The sequence below is a fragment of the Triticum dicoccoides genome, chromosome 7A (genome assembly GCF_002162155.2).
Source record: "Triticum dicoccoides isolate Atlit2015 ecotype Zavitan chromosome 7A, WEW_v2.0, whole genome shotgun sequence".
NCBI lineage: Eukaryota > Viridiplantae > Streptophyta > Magnoliopsida > Poales > Poaceae > Triticum > Triticum dicoccoides.
Genome location: NC_041392.1, coordinates 477625954 through 477642825, shown reverse-complemented (window position 1 = coordinate 477642825; position 16872 = coordinate 477625954).

The window sequence follows — 16872 nt, the reverse complement described above, 5'->3', positions numbered from 1 at the left end:
GTCAACTAGATGATCATGCAAGGCAATACGACAATGATGAAGCATGTCATAATAAACGGCACGGTGGAAAGTTGCATGGCAATATATCTCGGAATGGCTATGGAAATGCCATAATAGGTAGGTATGGTGGATGTTTTGAGGAAGATATAAGGAGGTTTATGTGTGATAGAGTGTATCGTATCACGGGGTTTGGATGCACCGGCGAAGTTTGCACCAACTCTCAAGGTGAGAAAGGGCAATGCACGGTACCGAAGAGGCTAGCAATGGTGGAAGGTTGAGAGTGCGTATAATCCATGGAATCAACATTAGTCATAAAGAACTCACATAATTATTACAAAAATCTACAAGTTATCAAAAACCAAGCACTACGCGCATGCTCCTAGGGGGATAGATTGGTAGGAAAAGACCATCGCTCGTCCCCGGCTGCCACTCATAAGGAAGACAATCAAAGAACACATCATGTTTCAAATTTGTTACGTAACATTTACCATACGTGCATGCTACGGGACTTGCAAACTTCAACACAAGTATTTCTCAAATTCACAACTACTCAACTAGCATGACTCGAATATCACCATCTTCATATCTCAAAACAATCATAAAGAATCAAACTTCTCTTAGTATTCAATGCACTTTATATGAAAGTTTTTCTTATGGTGGATGCCCATCATATTAGGACTAAATTCATAACCAAAGAAAAATACCATGCTGTTTAGGACTCTCAAAATAATATAAGTGAAGCATGAGAGGTCAATAATTTCTAAAAAATAAATCCACCGCCGTGCTCTAAAAGATATAAGTAAAGTACTAGAGCAATAACAAACTACTCCGAAAGATATAAGTGAAGATCAATGAGTAGTTAAATAATTATGTAGCTATGTGATGACTCTCTCTCTCATTTAAGAATTTAAGATATTGGTATTTTATTCAAACAGCAAGCAAACCAAAAGAAAATAAAATGATGCTCCAAGCAAAACACATATCATGTGGTGAATAAAAATATAGCTCCAAGTAAAGTTACTGATGAACAAAGACGAAAGAGGGGATGCCATCCGGGGCATCCCCAAGATTAGGCTCTTGGTTATCCTTGAATATTACCTTGGGGTGCCTTGGGCATCCCCAAGCTTAGGCTCTTGCCACTCCTTATTCCATAGTCCATCGAATCTATACCCAAAACTTGAAAACTTCACAACACAAAACTCAATAGAAAACTCGTAAGCTCCGTTAGTATAAGAAAATAAAACCACCACTTAGGTACTGTTGTGAACTCATTATAAATTCATATTGATGTAATATCTACTATATTCCAACTTATCTACGGTTCATACCCTCCGGTACTACTCATAGATTCATCAAAATAAGCAAACAACACATAGAAAACAGAATCTGTCAAAAACAGAACAGTCTGTAGTAATCTGTATCAAACGTATAATTCTGGGACTCCAAACATTCTACCAAAATAGGAAGACCTAGATAATTTTTTTATTGATCTGATGCAATTGGAATCAGTATTTTATCATGTTCTGGTGATTTTTAACAATTGTTTTCGTGAATAGGAAGTTTCTGGAATTTTCAGCAATATCAAATAACTATCATCCAAGAAGATCCTATAGGTCTTACTTGGCACAAACACTAATTAACACATAAAACCACATCTAAACAGAAGCTAGATGGATTATTTATTACTAAACAGAACAAAAAAACAAGAAACTAAAATAAAATGGGCTTGCCTCCCAACAAGCGCTATCGTTTAACGCCCCTAGCTAGGCATGATGATTTCAATGATGCTCACATAAAACATAAGAATTGAAACATAAAGAGAGCATCATGAAGAATATGACTAGCACATTTAAGTCTAACACACTTCCTATGCATAGGGATTTTGTGAGCAAACAACTTATGGGAACAATAATCAACTAGCATAGGAAGGCAAAACAAGCATAACTTTAAAACTTTAAGCACATAGAGAGGAAACTTGATATTATTGCAATTCCTACAAGCATATATTCCTCCCTCATAATAATTTTCAGTAGCATCATGAATTAATTCAACAATATAACCAGCACCTAAAGCATTCTTTTCATGATCTACAAGCATAGAATTTTTATTACTCTCCACATAAGCAAATTTCTTCTCATTCGGAATAGTGGGAGTATCATAAGAGACTCGAATACTATAAATTGTTTGCACATTAAATGAGTAATGTTCAGAAAAAGGGTAATCATAATCATGAAAAGTTTTATAAATATAATCGTCACTACTTTTTATAGCATAAGTTTCATCACAATAATCATCATAAGTAGCAACTTTGTTCTGATCATAATCAATTGAAACCTCTTCCAAGATAGTGGAATCATTACGTACTAAATAAAGTCATGACCTCTCCAAACCCACTTTCATAATTATCATAATAAGATTCAACATCCTCCAAAATAGTGGGATCATTACTTCCTAAAGTTGACACTCTTCCAAACCCACTTTCATCAATATAATCATCATAAGTAGGAGGCATGCTATCATCATTATACATTTTCATATCAAAACTTGGGAGACTAAAAATATCATCTTCATTAAACATAGCATCCCCAAGCTTGGGACAAACATTAATTGCAGCAAATATATTCTCAAAAACATCATCTTCATCAAACATAGCATCCCCAAGCTTGGGCCTTTTCATATCATAAGCATAATCACTCTCATCATTAATAGTATGGATAACACCAATAGTATAGCAATTATCATCATCACAATGAGTAATAGGAGCAACATCATTTGGGAGAGATACCTTTCTACTTTTGCTTCTCCGTCTTTTCTTTTTCTTCTTCACATCATGTGTGGGTTCAATCCTGTTTTTGGAGCTCCTTATTAATGAGATTGGTTGAATAGAAGGCTCCTCCTCGTTACCTGATTCATCATAAGAAATAATAGGAGAATATTGGGAAGTCTCTTCCCTTTCGTTAGTATTCTCTTCATCTTCTATTTGTTTTCTTCTCTTTATGTAATTGGCAATATAAGGATTTTCAATTCAATTCACCGCACAGTACATATAAATTTTCTCTAGATCAAAATCAAGAAGTTTATAACGGGAAAATTCTGGAAGATGCTTAGTTATACGTTTCATTTCTTCGTAACCCATAAGCAAACTAAGTTCATTATAATGTGCAAGGCAAATCAAGTCATCACAAATTTTGGACATGATTAGATCATGAAACAATTTGCATCGGATAGTTAAATGACCCCGTTCATTGCAAAGTTCACAAGTACGGCTAAGAAAATTTAAATTTTCAGCACAAACATCTAGCCTTTCTTGCAACAATTTAGTTTCTAAATGCTTATGCCTCTTGCAATATCTATCTTCCCTATTTTGTGTGTTCTTGCAAACCCAATGTACTCCACAAAAATTGACATGTTTATAGGAGGCATTTTCATCATAACTAGTGCAATCACCATTAGTACTATGGATATTCAAAGACTTCATACTAACAACATTGCAATCATGCTTATCATTCAAACATTTAGCGCCAAACATTTTATAGACTTCTTATTCTAGCACTTGAGCACAATTTTCATTTTCATCATACTTACGAAAGATATTAAGAAGATGAAGCGTATGAGACAAACTCAATTCCATTTTTTTGTAGTTTTCTTTTATAAATTAAACTAGTGATAAAACAAGAAACTAAAAGATATGATTGCAAGATATTAAGATATACCTTCAAGCACTCACCTCCCCGGCAACGGTGCCAGAAAAGAGCTTGATGTCTACTACACAACCTTCTTCTTGTAGACGTTGTTGGGCCTCCAAGTGCAGAGGTTTGTAGGATAGTAGCAAATTTCCCTCAAGTGGATGGCCTAAGGTTTATCAATCCGTGGGAGGCGTATGATGAAGATGGTCTCTCTCAAGCAACCCTACAACCAAATAACAAAGAGTCTCTTGTGTCCCCAACACACCCAATACAATGGTAAATTGTATAGGTGCACTAGTTCGGCGAAGAGATGGTGATACCAGTGCAATATGGATTGTAGATATAGGTTTTTGTAATATAAAAATATAAAAACGGCAAGGTAACTAATGATAAAAGTGAGCATAAACGGTATTGCAATACTAGGAAACAAGGCCTAGGGTTCATACTTTCACTAGTGCAAGTTCTCTCAACAATAATAACATAATCAGATCATATAAATATCCCTCAACATGCAACAAAGAGTCACTCCAAAGTCACTAATAGCGGAGAACAAATGAAGAGATTATTGTAGGGTACGAAACCACCTCAAAGTTATTCTTTCGGATCGAACTATTCAAGAGTTCGTACTAGAATAACACCTTAAGACACATATCAACCAAAACCCTAATGTCACCTAGATACTCCAATGTCACCTCAAGTATCCGTGGGTATGATTATACGATATGCATCACACAATCTCAGATTCATCTATTCAAACCAACACAAAGTACTTCAAAGAGTGCCCCAAAGTTTCTACCGGAGAGTCAAGACGAAAACGTGTTCCAACCCCTATGCATAGGTTCATGGGCGGAACCCGCAAGTTGATCACCAAAACATACATCAAGTGGATCACGTGATATCCCATTGTCAACACAGATACGCACGGCAAGACATACATCAAGTGTTCTCAAATCATTAAAGACTCAATCCGATAAGATAACTTCAAAGGGAAAACTCAATCCATTACAAGAGAGTAGAGGGGGAGAAACATAATAAGATCCAACTATAATAGCAAAGCTCGCGATACATCAAGATCGTATCACCTCAAGAACACGAGAGAGAGAGAGAGAGATCAAACACATAGCTACTGGTACATACCCTCAGCCCCGAGGGTGAACTACTCCCTCCTCGTCATGGAGAGCGCCGGGATGATGAAGATGGCCACCGGTGAGGGATCCCCCCTCCGGCAGGGTGCCGAAACAGGGTCCCGATTGGTTTTTGGTGGCTACAGAGGCTTGCAGCAGCGGAACTCCTGATCTATTCTGTTCCCGGAAGTTTTTAGGGTATATGGATATATATATATGGGCGAAAGAAGACGGTCAAGGGAGCCACGAGGGGCCCACGAGGGTGGAGGGCGCGCCTGGGGGGTAGGCGCGCCCCCCTGCCTCGTGCTCTCCTCGTTGATTCCCTGACGTGCAATCCAAGTCCCCTGGATTGCTTTCGTTCCAAAAATAACTCTCCCAAAGGTTTCATTCCGTTTGGACTCCGTTTGATATTCCTTTTCTGCGAACACTGAAACAAGGGAAAAAACAGAAACTGGCACTGGGCTCTGGGTTAATAGGTTAGTCCCAATATAAAAGTATTTAATAAAGCCCATAAACATCCAAAACAGATAATATAATAGCATGGAACAATCAAAAAATATAGATACATTGGAGACGTATCAGGGGGCACCCCTTGGAGACACAACAATTGATCTCTTGATCTCTTAGCCGTGTGTGGTGCCCCCCTCCACCATATTCCACCTCGATCATATCGTAGCGGTGCTTAGGCGAAGCCCTACGTCGGTAGCATCATCATCACCGTCACCATGCCGTCATGCTGACGGAACTCTCCCTCAAAGCTCGGCTGGATCGGAGTTCTAGGGACGTCATCGAGCTGAATGTGTGCTGAACTCGGAGGTGCCGTACGTTCGGTACTTGATTGGTCGGATTGTGAAGACGAACGACTACATCAACCGCGTTGTGCTAACGCTTCCGCTTTTGGTCTACGAGGGTACGTGGACAACACTCTCCCCTCTCGTTGGTATGCATCACCATGATCTTGTGTGTGCGTAGGAATTTTTTTGAAATTACTACGTTCTCCAACAGCGGTCTCACTCCGAGATCATGGGAGCAAGGACACGGATGACAATTGGATCAAGCGCAAATTCCTCAAGGAAATCATGCCATACCACAAGGCCATGTCCTCCGTCATTCGTCAAAGGCCAGACTTCCACACTTTGTCCTCAAGTGAAATGTTGGGTGAGTTTGTGGCTATGAGCATCCTGGACAAGACCGCCGACAATGCGGTGCTACGTTCTCAAAGAGCAAAGAAGCCCAACCTTGCATTAAAGGCCAAGGTTAGTGTGGAAGAAGAAGAAGAAGGGGAAGAAGAGGAGAGCAACCCTGAAGATACAAAGTATGATTATCATGAGCACATGGCTCTTGCTTCACGGCAATTTTGGAGTAAGAAGAACTCAAGGCCCAACTTCAACAAGAACAACTCAAGTGGCAACAAGGTCAAGCAACGCGTGAGGACTTGCTATAATTGTGGCAATGTGAGCCATTTTGTTGCGGAATGCCCTTATGAGAAGAGAGAAGACAATGGTGGCAAGCTCATTCGAAAGGACAAAGCCAAGTCTTTCCCTAACAAGAGCAACTTCACCAAGAGGACTCCTCCCAAGGGGTTGGTTGCACAAGCAGAGTACAATGAGGATGATGATGACGATGAAGGCGGTGACTCGGTTGCTATGGCCTCCGTGGCCATTGCAACAACTCCTCGGGTATCCCTCTTCAACTTACCCAATGAGAACATCATCGCCAAGTGCCTCGTGGCTAAAGCAACCAACAAGGTAACCCCTAACATCAAAACTACCATCATTACTAATCCTTCCTTGACGGATTGCATTGATGAAAATGTGGGGCCTAATGAGGAAGAAAATGAGTTTGATTCCTTTATGAGTAAGCTCAAGGGTAAGTCCAAGAAGCACTTTGTTGCTCTCTTGGAACAACTTGGTGAAGCCAATGACACCATCGAGGCTCACAAATAAATCATCTCTAAGATGGAGGGGCATAGTCGTGATTATGCCGATGAGATATCGGATCTCTCAAATGCTCTTGAGGAAGAGCATGGTCTTCATTTGGCTCTTGAGGAGTCACACAACGATGATCATGCTAAATTAAAGAAAGATCTTGATCATGCTTGTGTCTTATCTCGTGTGCTAAATTCCGAGAAGGCCAAACTTGAAGTTGATCTTGCTAGACTCAAGGAAGAGTTTGATATACTTGACAAGGCCCATAAAGCCTTGAAAGGTATTCATGCTAGTCTTAAAGAGTCTCACGATCAACTCCAAGTGAAGCTAACTAAGGAGAAAGCCACCTTTCCTCATATGGTTTTGATTGATAATGCAAATGCTACTAACCCATGTTGTGAGCATGTGCATATTATCGAGGAGAATGCCAAGTTGAAGATGTAACTTGAGAAAGGCCTTGTGTCGTGCATACAAGGTGAGAAGAACCTCAACGACCTTTTGAGCAATCAAAAGGAAGTTTTGGCCAAGGAAGAGATTGGGTTTGCACCCATGCCCAAGAACAAGAAGAAGAATGACAAGACCAAGCGACCTCCCCCTCTCAAGCAAACCTTTGTGAAGGAGGGAGAGGGTGCCTCCAAGGATAAGAATAATAATGTGAAGGGTGGTGGTGCCAAGAGAAGCAATGCCACCCCTTCCAACAAAGTCGGCAACTTTAACCCTTCTTATGTGTTGTGCCGTGCTAGTGATGGGCATGTTTATGCCAAATTTATTGGTTCTCCTTATGAGTACATTGAATGGTCTATTTGGGTTCCTAAGACCCTTGTCACTAACATCAAAGGACCCATTACAAAATGGGTACCTAAATCCAAGCATTGATCTCTTGTAGGTGTTTGCTTCTGGTGGGGGATCATGGTTGCTCGATAGTGGAGCTACAAATCATATGACCGGAAGCAAGGACTTGGTGGTGGACGTGCACAAGATTCCATCTATGCCCACCAATGTTGAGTGGGGTGGTGCCTCGTCGTCCAAGGTATTGGGACTCGGCATGGTTGTCATTTCTCCTGATCTCACGATCAAGAAGGTCATGCTTGTTGAGTCCCTTGCATACAATTTACTTTCCGTTCGTCAACTTTCACTCATGGGTTTTGCCACCTTCTTTGATATTGATACCATGGCCCTCTTGTGGAGCAAGACTCTTAAAGTAGCCTTTGTTGGGCATGTCGAGAACGGTCTCTATGTGATTAATTTTTTGGAGCGAACTAAGACCGCGACATGCCTAATGGCTAAAGTTGATGTGGGATGACTTTGGCATTGCCGTCTAGCCCATGTCAATATGAGATCTTTGCAAAGTCTTCTCAAGGGGGACCATGTTCGTGGACTAACAAACGTTAGTTTTGCTAAAGAGCGTGCTTGCAGTGCTTGTATCGAAGGAAAGCTACATGAGAAGGCTCACCCTCCCACGACTATCATTTACTCGAAGAGGCCTTTGGAGCTCCTTCACATGGATCTCTTTGGGACTCCATCCTTCGATAGTCTTGGGGGTAGAAAGTATTGCTTGGTGATTGTGGATGACTATTCAAGATACACATGGGTTTATTTCTTCAAAAGGAAGAGCGAGGCCCAACAAACCGTCATTGATTTTGCAAATGAAGCCCAACGTCAACACAATGCAAAGATCTTGACAATAAGAAGTGACAACGGCACCGAGTTCAAGAACTACACCTTGGATGAGTTTCTTAGTGATGAGGGGATCAAGCATCAATATTCCGCACCATACACCCCTCAACAAAATGGTGTAGCGGAAAGGAAGAACCGGACGTTGATGGATGCGGCAAGGACCATGATGGCGGAGTTCAAGTCTCCATACAACTTTTGGGCCGAAGCCATCAATACCGTGTGTCATGCATCCAATCGGCCCTACCTCCGCAAGGGCTTGAACAAGACTCCATATGAGATACTCACCGGTAACAAGCCCAACCTCAAGTACTTTTGGGTGTTCGGGTGTAAGTGTTTCATTCTCAAGAAAGGTGTTCGTTTGTCTAAATTCGAGGCTAGAGCTTATGAGGGCATATTCGTTGGTTATGCTACAAACTCCCATGCTTACCGTGTTCTCAATAAGTCCACGGGCCTTATTGAGGAGACGTGTAACGTGGAGTTTGATGAGAATAATGGCTCCCAAGTGGAGCAAAGTGGTACTTGTGATGTAGGTGATAAAATTCCTCCCCAAGCCATAAGAAGAATGGGTGTTGGTTATATCCTACCCATTGAGGAACCCCTTGTAGCCAAAGGAGAAGGACAATGTTCCACTCATGTGGAACCATCACCAACCCGAGACCCACTCGCTTCCGAAGAACAAAGTGAAGGCCCTCAACCTCATGAACATGACCAAGGGCAAGATCAACCTCAAGACGGTGTTGAGTCACCAAGTGATGCCCAAGGTCAAGTTCTCTCCTCCGAGCAAGTTCAAGATCAAGAGCAAGCTCAAGATCAAGAACAAGCTCAAGACGACGCTCAAAATGATCAAGTGACCGCTCCTCAACTCACCCCCGAGGAGGAATTGGAGCGTCGTGCCGCCAAGATTGCATCCAAGCTCTCTACCAAGGGTCATCTCATGAAGAATGTGCTTGGAAGCATTCAAAAGGGGGTAAGCACTCGTATACAATTGGCAAACTATTGTGAACATCACATGTTTGTCTCTTGTGTTGAACCCCAAAAGGTCTATGAGGTGCTCGAAGATCCGGATTGGCTCAATGCCATGCATGAAGAACTAAACAACTTCGAGTACAACAAGGTGTGGAGATTGGTGCCAAGGCCAACGGGGAACAACAATGTCATTGGAACCAAATGGATATTCAAGAACAAGCAAGATGCTCATGGGACAATAGTTCGCAACAAGGCAAAATTGGTAGCACAAGGCTACTCCCAAGTCGAGGGTATCAACTACGGTGAAAACTTTTCTCCGGTTGCTCGCCTTGAATCCATTTGTTTGTTGATTGCTTATGCTTCTCATCATAACTTTAAGTTGCAACAAATGGATGTGAAGAGTGCTTTTCTTAATGGTCCTATTAATGAGTTGGTATATGTCAAACAACCCCCCGGGTTCGAGGACCCCTACTTCCCCGATCATGTGTATCAACTCGATAAGGCACTCTATGGCCTTAAACAAGCCCCACGTGCGTGGTACGACCACCTTACCGAGTTGTTGCAAGATCATGGATTTGAAGTTGGGAAAATCGACCCCACTCTTTTTACTAAGAGGGTCAAAGGGGAGTTGTGTGTGTGCCAACTACATGTTGATGATATTATATTTGGTTCTCCTAACAAAGCTTTCAATGAGGAATTTGGCGCTCTCATGACCTCAAAGTTCAAGATGTCTTCGATGGAAGGGTTGAGGTTCTTTCTCGGGTTCGAAATCAAACAAATAAGAGAAGGAACCTTCATCAACCAAGCCAAATACACTCAAGACATGCTAAAGAGATTCAAGCTAAGTGATGTCAAGACGGCTTCCACTCCAATGCCCACCAAGTGCCAACTTGACATTGATCCCAATGGTAAAGAGGTGGATCAAAAGGTATATCGCTCCATGATTGGCTCCTTGCTTTACCTTTGTGCATCTAGACCGGATATCATGTTGAGTGTGGGAATTTGTGCACGGTTTCAAGCCGCACCTAAGGAAAGCCACTTTGTGGTGGTCAAGCAAATCTTTCAATATTTGGCTCATACCCCAAACTTTGGCTTATGGTACCCAAGAGGAGCAAACTTCAAGCTTGTAGGTTATTCGGACTCAGATTGGGCGGGAGACAAAGTGGATAGGAAGTCCACTTCTGGAGGATACCAATTCCTTGGTTGCTCTTTGGTAAGTTGGTCTTCTAAGAAGCAAAGTTGTGTGTCTCTCTTGTCCACCGAAGCGGAGTATGTGGCGGCCGGTAGTTTTTGTGCACAACTTCTTTGGATGAGGCAAACTTTAAAGGATTACGGTGTCATTTGTGACAAAGTGCCTCTTTGGTGTGGCAATGAAAGTGCCATCAAGATTTCTCTCAACCAGGTTCAACACTTCAAGACGAAGCATATTGATATTCGGTATCACTTCATCCGGGATCACATTAGTCGAGGGAAGATCGAGATCAACTATGTCAACAATCATGATAACCTTGGAGATATTTTCATGAAGCCTTTTGATGAAGTAAGATTTCGCGAGTTAAGGCATGAGCTAAATATCATTGATTCGAGCAATGTTGCTTGAACCCTTGCACACCCCACCATACTCAGCTTGTTATCTTGTTTAGGTGTAGGCATGGACATAGGGGGAGTGTTGTTCTCTCCATGAACTCTTCCTCCCCCCATTATGCATAAATTGATCAACTCTTTCACATTAGCCATTGTTGATGGTACTTGTGCTTCAAAGACGAGTTGTGGTCATGGGCCCAAGGATAATTCTTCGCGGCACCATACCCTCTTAACTCAAACATAGGTGGCTTCGGCCACCGCCCTTGTGCTTAGGTATTTTTTTCCTTTGTTGGGTGTTTCCGTTTGCCTAGATGTTTGAATTCTCTAAAGAGTTGCTTTTCTTGGTTGCTTCTTGCACTCTTGAGAGTCTTCTTCATCATATTACAATGACATGTTTCTATCCTAAGCCTTCTTATCCCAAGCCATCCTGTCCAAATGTACACAAGTTGATCTCCTTGTGCTTGGGCTGTTGCAACCTGGCGGTACAACTGATGGTCAGACCGGTTCTACCGGTCTTCCCCTCTGTTGTACAGTCTCAGCGGTACTTCTGGTCCTGCACGAGCGGTTCTACCACTCCTGCCTGTACCAGTACCTCTGACCGGTACTACCGGTGTTTGGACGCGGTACTACCGCTGCTTCTGGAGCGGAAGTACCGCTCTCAACCGCCTGGTAGTTACAGGACCGGTACTACCGCTCCTAAGAGCGGTACTACCGGTTAACATCTGGGGCATATAAAAGGGGCGCGGGCAGAAGGGGTCTTTCTTTTCCCCTTCGTGCTCGTCTTCCCCCTTTTTCTCCCACGCTGGTTGCTTCGTCCTTCACCCCGGAGCGCCCTCAGGTTCTCTGGATCGGTTGGCCCTCCATTGGATTTGCTCCGTGGAGGCCGCCTCCTCTTCGATCTCTTCCATGGATACCGGTAATGCCTTGTTGTTATCCTTTTTAGGGTTCCTCATTTTGAATCCAACCCTAGGGCATTGCTTGTACTCCCCCATTTTTGGCCAAATGGTTGGTGGGAGAGATCCGTATAGCCTCCTCCTGCTTCCTGTGTGTACGTAGTTATAGGAATATGGCATATAGATTTGAGAACGGGCAGTTCCAGTTCTTCCACTCGGCGGTTTCGCTCCCAGCGGTACTACCGCTCCTTGCGAGCGGTACCACCGCTCCTTGCGAGCGGTACTACCGCCCGGGCGGTACTACCGGTGGTCCAACCGGAACAACCGGTTTCTCTGAACCTATGTACCCTGTTTCTCTTCTACCCACGTATATGAAACATATTCCTCTGATCTTGTGTACATTCCTCTCATCTTTGTTGGGGTTTCTGTGTGCTCTCTGTGTGCGTTTGCAGGTGGTTCTAGTTCCCGTGCTGCTCGGAAGCCTCAAAACACCAAGAAGAGGGCCCGTAGGGGCAAACCTTCCGGTGACGACGAGGACTCTCATGAAGTGGTGATTCCTACCAAGGCCACTCGTCGGGAGAAGTCTGCTGCTGCCAAGCAACATGTTGCGGTGCCCATGCACAAATGGAAGATGCCGGACTGGCAAAAGTTTCGTTTCCAGGATCCCTACACCATTGCACCAAATCCTCGGTGGAACAACCCTCAGTTCCGGAATGAATTACAGATGAGGATTGTGTGAGAGGTGTTCAAGCATCACAAGAACAAGTTCACCCAGATGTGGTCCATTAACATCGGTCATTGGAAGAACAACCTAGATTACTTTGGAGAAGCTTTGGAGATCTGTGAAGAGTTTGACTTGATCAAGCTCATGACCGTGAACTGTGATTTCGATGTGCAGCTCGTCCATCAGTTCTATGCTACAGTCCACTTCGGCTCTGATGTGGAAGGCCATTTCTCCTTTATGTGCTGTGATGAGTTCTTTCATGTCCCGTGGAGAGCCTTCTGCAATTCTCTTGGTTATGAAGATACCGGGATTGAGGGTCAAGGCGGCATCCGTCCTCACGACCGTGCTCAACCCATGGACAAGGTGAAGCTCGCTCCTCTATACTGTTGGGGAATGTAGTAATTTCAAAAAATTTCCTACGCACATGCAAGATCATGGTGATGCATAGCAACGAGAGGGGAGAGTGTTGTCCACGTACCCTCATAGACCGAAAGCGGAAGCATTATAACAACGCGGTTGATGTAGTCGTACGTCTTCACGGCCCGACCGATCAAGCACCAAAACTACGGCACCTCCGAGTTTTAGCACACGTTCAGCTCGATGACGATCCCCGGACTCCGATCCAGCAATGTGTCGGGGATGAGTTCCGTCAGCACGACGGCGAGGTGACGATATTGATGTACTACCGTCGCAGGGCTTCGCCTAAGCACCGCTACAATATTATCAAAGATTATGGTGGAGGGGGGCACCGCACACGGCTAAGAGATCAATGATCAATTGTTGTGTCCATGGGGTGCCCCCTGCCCCCATATATAAAGGAGCAAGGGAGGGTGCGGCCGGCCCTAGGAGGTGGCGCGCCGGAGGAGTCCTACTCCTACCGGGAGTAGGACTCCCCCTTTCCCTAGTTGGATTAGGACTTGGGGGGAAGGAGGAGAGAGAGGAGAAAGGAAAGGGGGGCCGCCCCCTCCTTGTCCAATTCGGACTTGGGGGGGAGGAGAGGGGCGCGCGGCTGCCCCTAGGCCTCCTCTCCTCTTCCTCCACTAGGCCCATTAAGGCCCATTAGGTTACCGGGGGGTTCCGGTAATCTCCCGGTACTCCGGTAAAATGCCGATTTCACCTGGAACACTTCCGATGTCCAAACATAGGCTTCCAATATATCAATCTTCATGTATCCACCATTTCAAGACTCCTCGTCATGTCCGTGATCACATCCGGGACTCCGAACAACCTTCGGTACATCAAAATATATAAACTCATAATGAAACTGTCATCGTAACGTTAAGCGTGCGGACCCTACGGGTTCGAGAACAATGTAGACATGACTGAGACACGTCTCCGGTCAATAACCAATAGCGGAACCTGGATGCTCATATTGGCTCCTACATATTCTACGAAGATCTTTATCGGTCAGACCGCATAACAACGTATGTTGTTCCCTTTGTCATCGGTATGTTACTTGCCCGAGATTCGATCGTCGGTATCTCAATACCTAGTTCAATCTCGTTACCGGCAAGTCTCTTTACTCGTTCCGTAATACATCATCCCGCAACTAACTTATTAGTTGCAATGCTTGCAAGCCTTAAGTGATGTGCATTACCGAGAGGGCCCAGAGATACCTCTCCGACAATCGGAGTGACAAATCCTAATCTCGAAATACGCCAACCCAACATGTACATAGTCACCTAGTTACGTTGTGACGTTTGGTAGAACACAAAGTGTTCCTCCAGTAAACGGGAGTTGCATAATCTCATAGTCATAGGAACATGTATAAGTCATGAAGAAAGCAATAGCAACATACTAAACGATCGGGTGCTAAGCTAATGGAATGGGTCATGTCAATCACATCATTCTCCTAATGATGTGATCCCGCTAATCAAATGACAACTCATGTCTATGGTTAGGAAACATAACCATCTTTAATTAATGAGCTACTCAAGTAGAGGCATACTAGTGACACTCTGTTTGTCTATGTATTCACACATGTATTATGTTTCCGGTTAATACAATTCTAGCATGAATAATAAACATTTATCATGAAATAAGGAAATAAATAATAACTTTATTACTGCCTCTAGGGCATATTTCCTTCAGTCTCCCACTTGCACTAGAGTCAATAATCTAGATCACATCACCATGTGATTAACATCGATAGTTCACATCATCATGTGATTAACACCCATAGTTCACATCGCCATGTGACCAACACCCAAAGGGTTTACTAGATTCAGTAATCTAGTTCACATTTCTATGTGATTAACACCCAAAGAGTACTAAGGTGTGATCATGTTTTGCTTGTGAGAGAATCTTAGTCAGCGTGTCTTTCACATTCAGATCCGTTATGTATTTTGCAATTTTCTATGTCTACAATGCTCTGCACGGAGCTACTCTAGCTAATTGCTCCCACTTTCAATATGTATCTAGATCGAGACTTAGAGTCATCCAAATCGGTCTCAAAACTTGCATCGACGTAACCATTTACGATGAACCTTTTGTCACTTCCATAATCGAGAAACATATCCTTATTCCACTAAGGATAATTTTGACCGCTGTCTTGTGATCTACTCCTAGATCACTATTGTACTCCCTTGTCAAACTCAGTGTAGGGTATACAATAGATCTGGTACACAACATGGCATACTTTATAGAACCTATGGCTGAGGCATAGGGAATGACTTCCATTCTCTTTCTATCTTCTGCCGTGGTCGGGCTTTGAGTCTTACTCAATTTCACACCTTGTAACACAGGCAAGAACTCTTTCTTTGACTGTTCCATTTTGAACTACTTCAAAATCTTGTCAAGGTATGTACTGATTGAAAAACTTATCAAGCGTCTTGATCTATCTCTATAGATCTTGATGCTTAATATGTAAGCAGCTTTACCGAGGTCTTTCTTTGAAAAACTCCTTTCAAATACTCCTTTATGCTTTGTAGAATAATTCTACATTATTTCCGATCAACAATATGTCATTCACATATACTTATCAGAAATGCTGTAGTGCTCCCACTCACTTTCTTGTAAATACAGGCTTCACCGCAAGTCTGTATAAAACTATATCCTTTGATCAACTTATCAAAGCATATATTCCAACTCCAAGATGCTTGCACCAGTCCAAAAATGGATCGCTGGAGCTTGCATATTTTGTTAGCACCTTTAGGATTGACAAAACCTTCTGGTTGCATCATATACAACTCTTCTTTAATAAATCCATTAAGGAATGCAGTTTTGTTTATCCATTTGCCAGATTTCATAAAATGCAGCAATTGCTAACATGATTCGGACAGACTTAAGCATAGATACGATTGAGAAACTCTCATCATAGTCAACACCTTGAACTTGTCAAAAACCTTTTGCGACAATTCTAGCTTTGTAGATAGTAACACTACTATCAGCATCCGTCTTCCTCTTGAAGATCCATTTAATCTCAATGGCTCGCCGATCATTGGGCAAGTCAATCAAAGTCCACACTTTGTTCTCATACATGGATCCCATCTCAGATTTCATGGCTTCAAGCCATTTTGCGGAATCTGGGCTCACCATCGCTTCTTCATAGTTCGTAGGTTCACCATGATCTAGTAGCATGACTGCCAGAACAGGATTACCGTACCACTCTGGTGTGGATCTTACTCTGGTTGATCTATGAGGTTCGGTAGTAACTTGATCTGAAGTTTCATGATCATCATCATTAGCTTCCTCTTGGTTATGAAGATACCGGGATTGAGGGTCAAGGCGGCATCCGTCCTCACGACCGTGCTCACCCCATGGACAAGGTGAAGCTCGCTCCTCCATACTGTTGGGGAACGTAGTAATTTCAAAAAAATTCCTACGCACACGCAAGATCATGGTGATGCATAGCAACGAGAGGGGAGAGTGTTGTCCACGTACCCTCGTAGACCGAAAGCGGAAGCGTTATAACAACGCGGTTGATGTAGTCGTACGTCTTCACGGCCCGATCGATCAAGCACCGAAACTACGGCACCTCCGAGTTTTAGCACACGTTCAGCTCGATGACGATCCCCGGACTCCGATCCAGCAATGTTGGGGATGAGTTCCATCAGCATAATGGCGTGGTGACGATCTTGATGTACTATCGTAGCAGGGCTTCGCCTAAGCACCGCTACAATATTATCGAGGATTATGGTGGAGGGGGGCACCGCACACGGCTAAGAGATCAATGATCAACTGTTGTGTCCATGGGGTGCCCCTGCCCCCGTATACAAAGGAGCAAGGGGGGGGGTGTGGCCGGCCCTAGGAGGAGGCGCGCCGGAGGAGTCCTACTCCTACCGGGAGTAG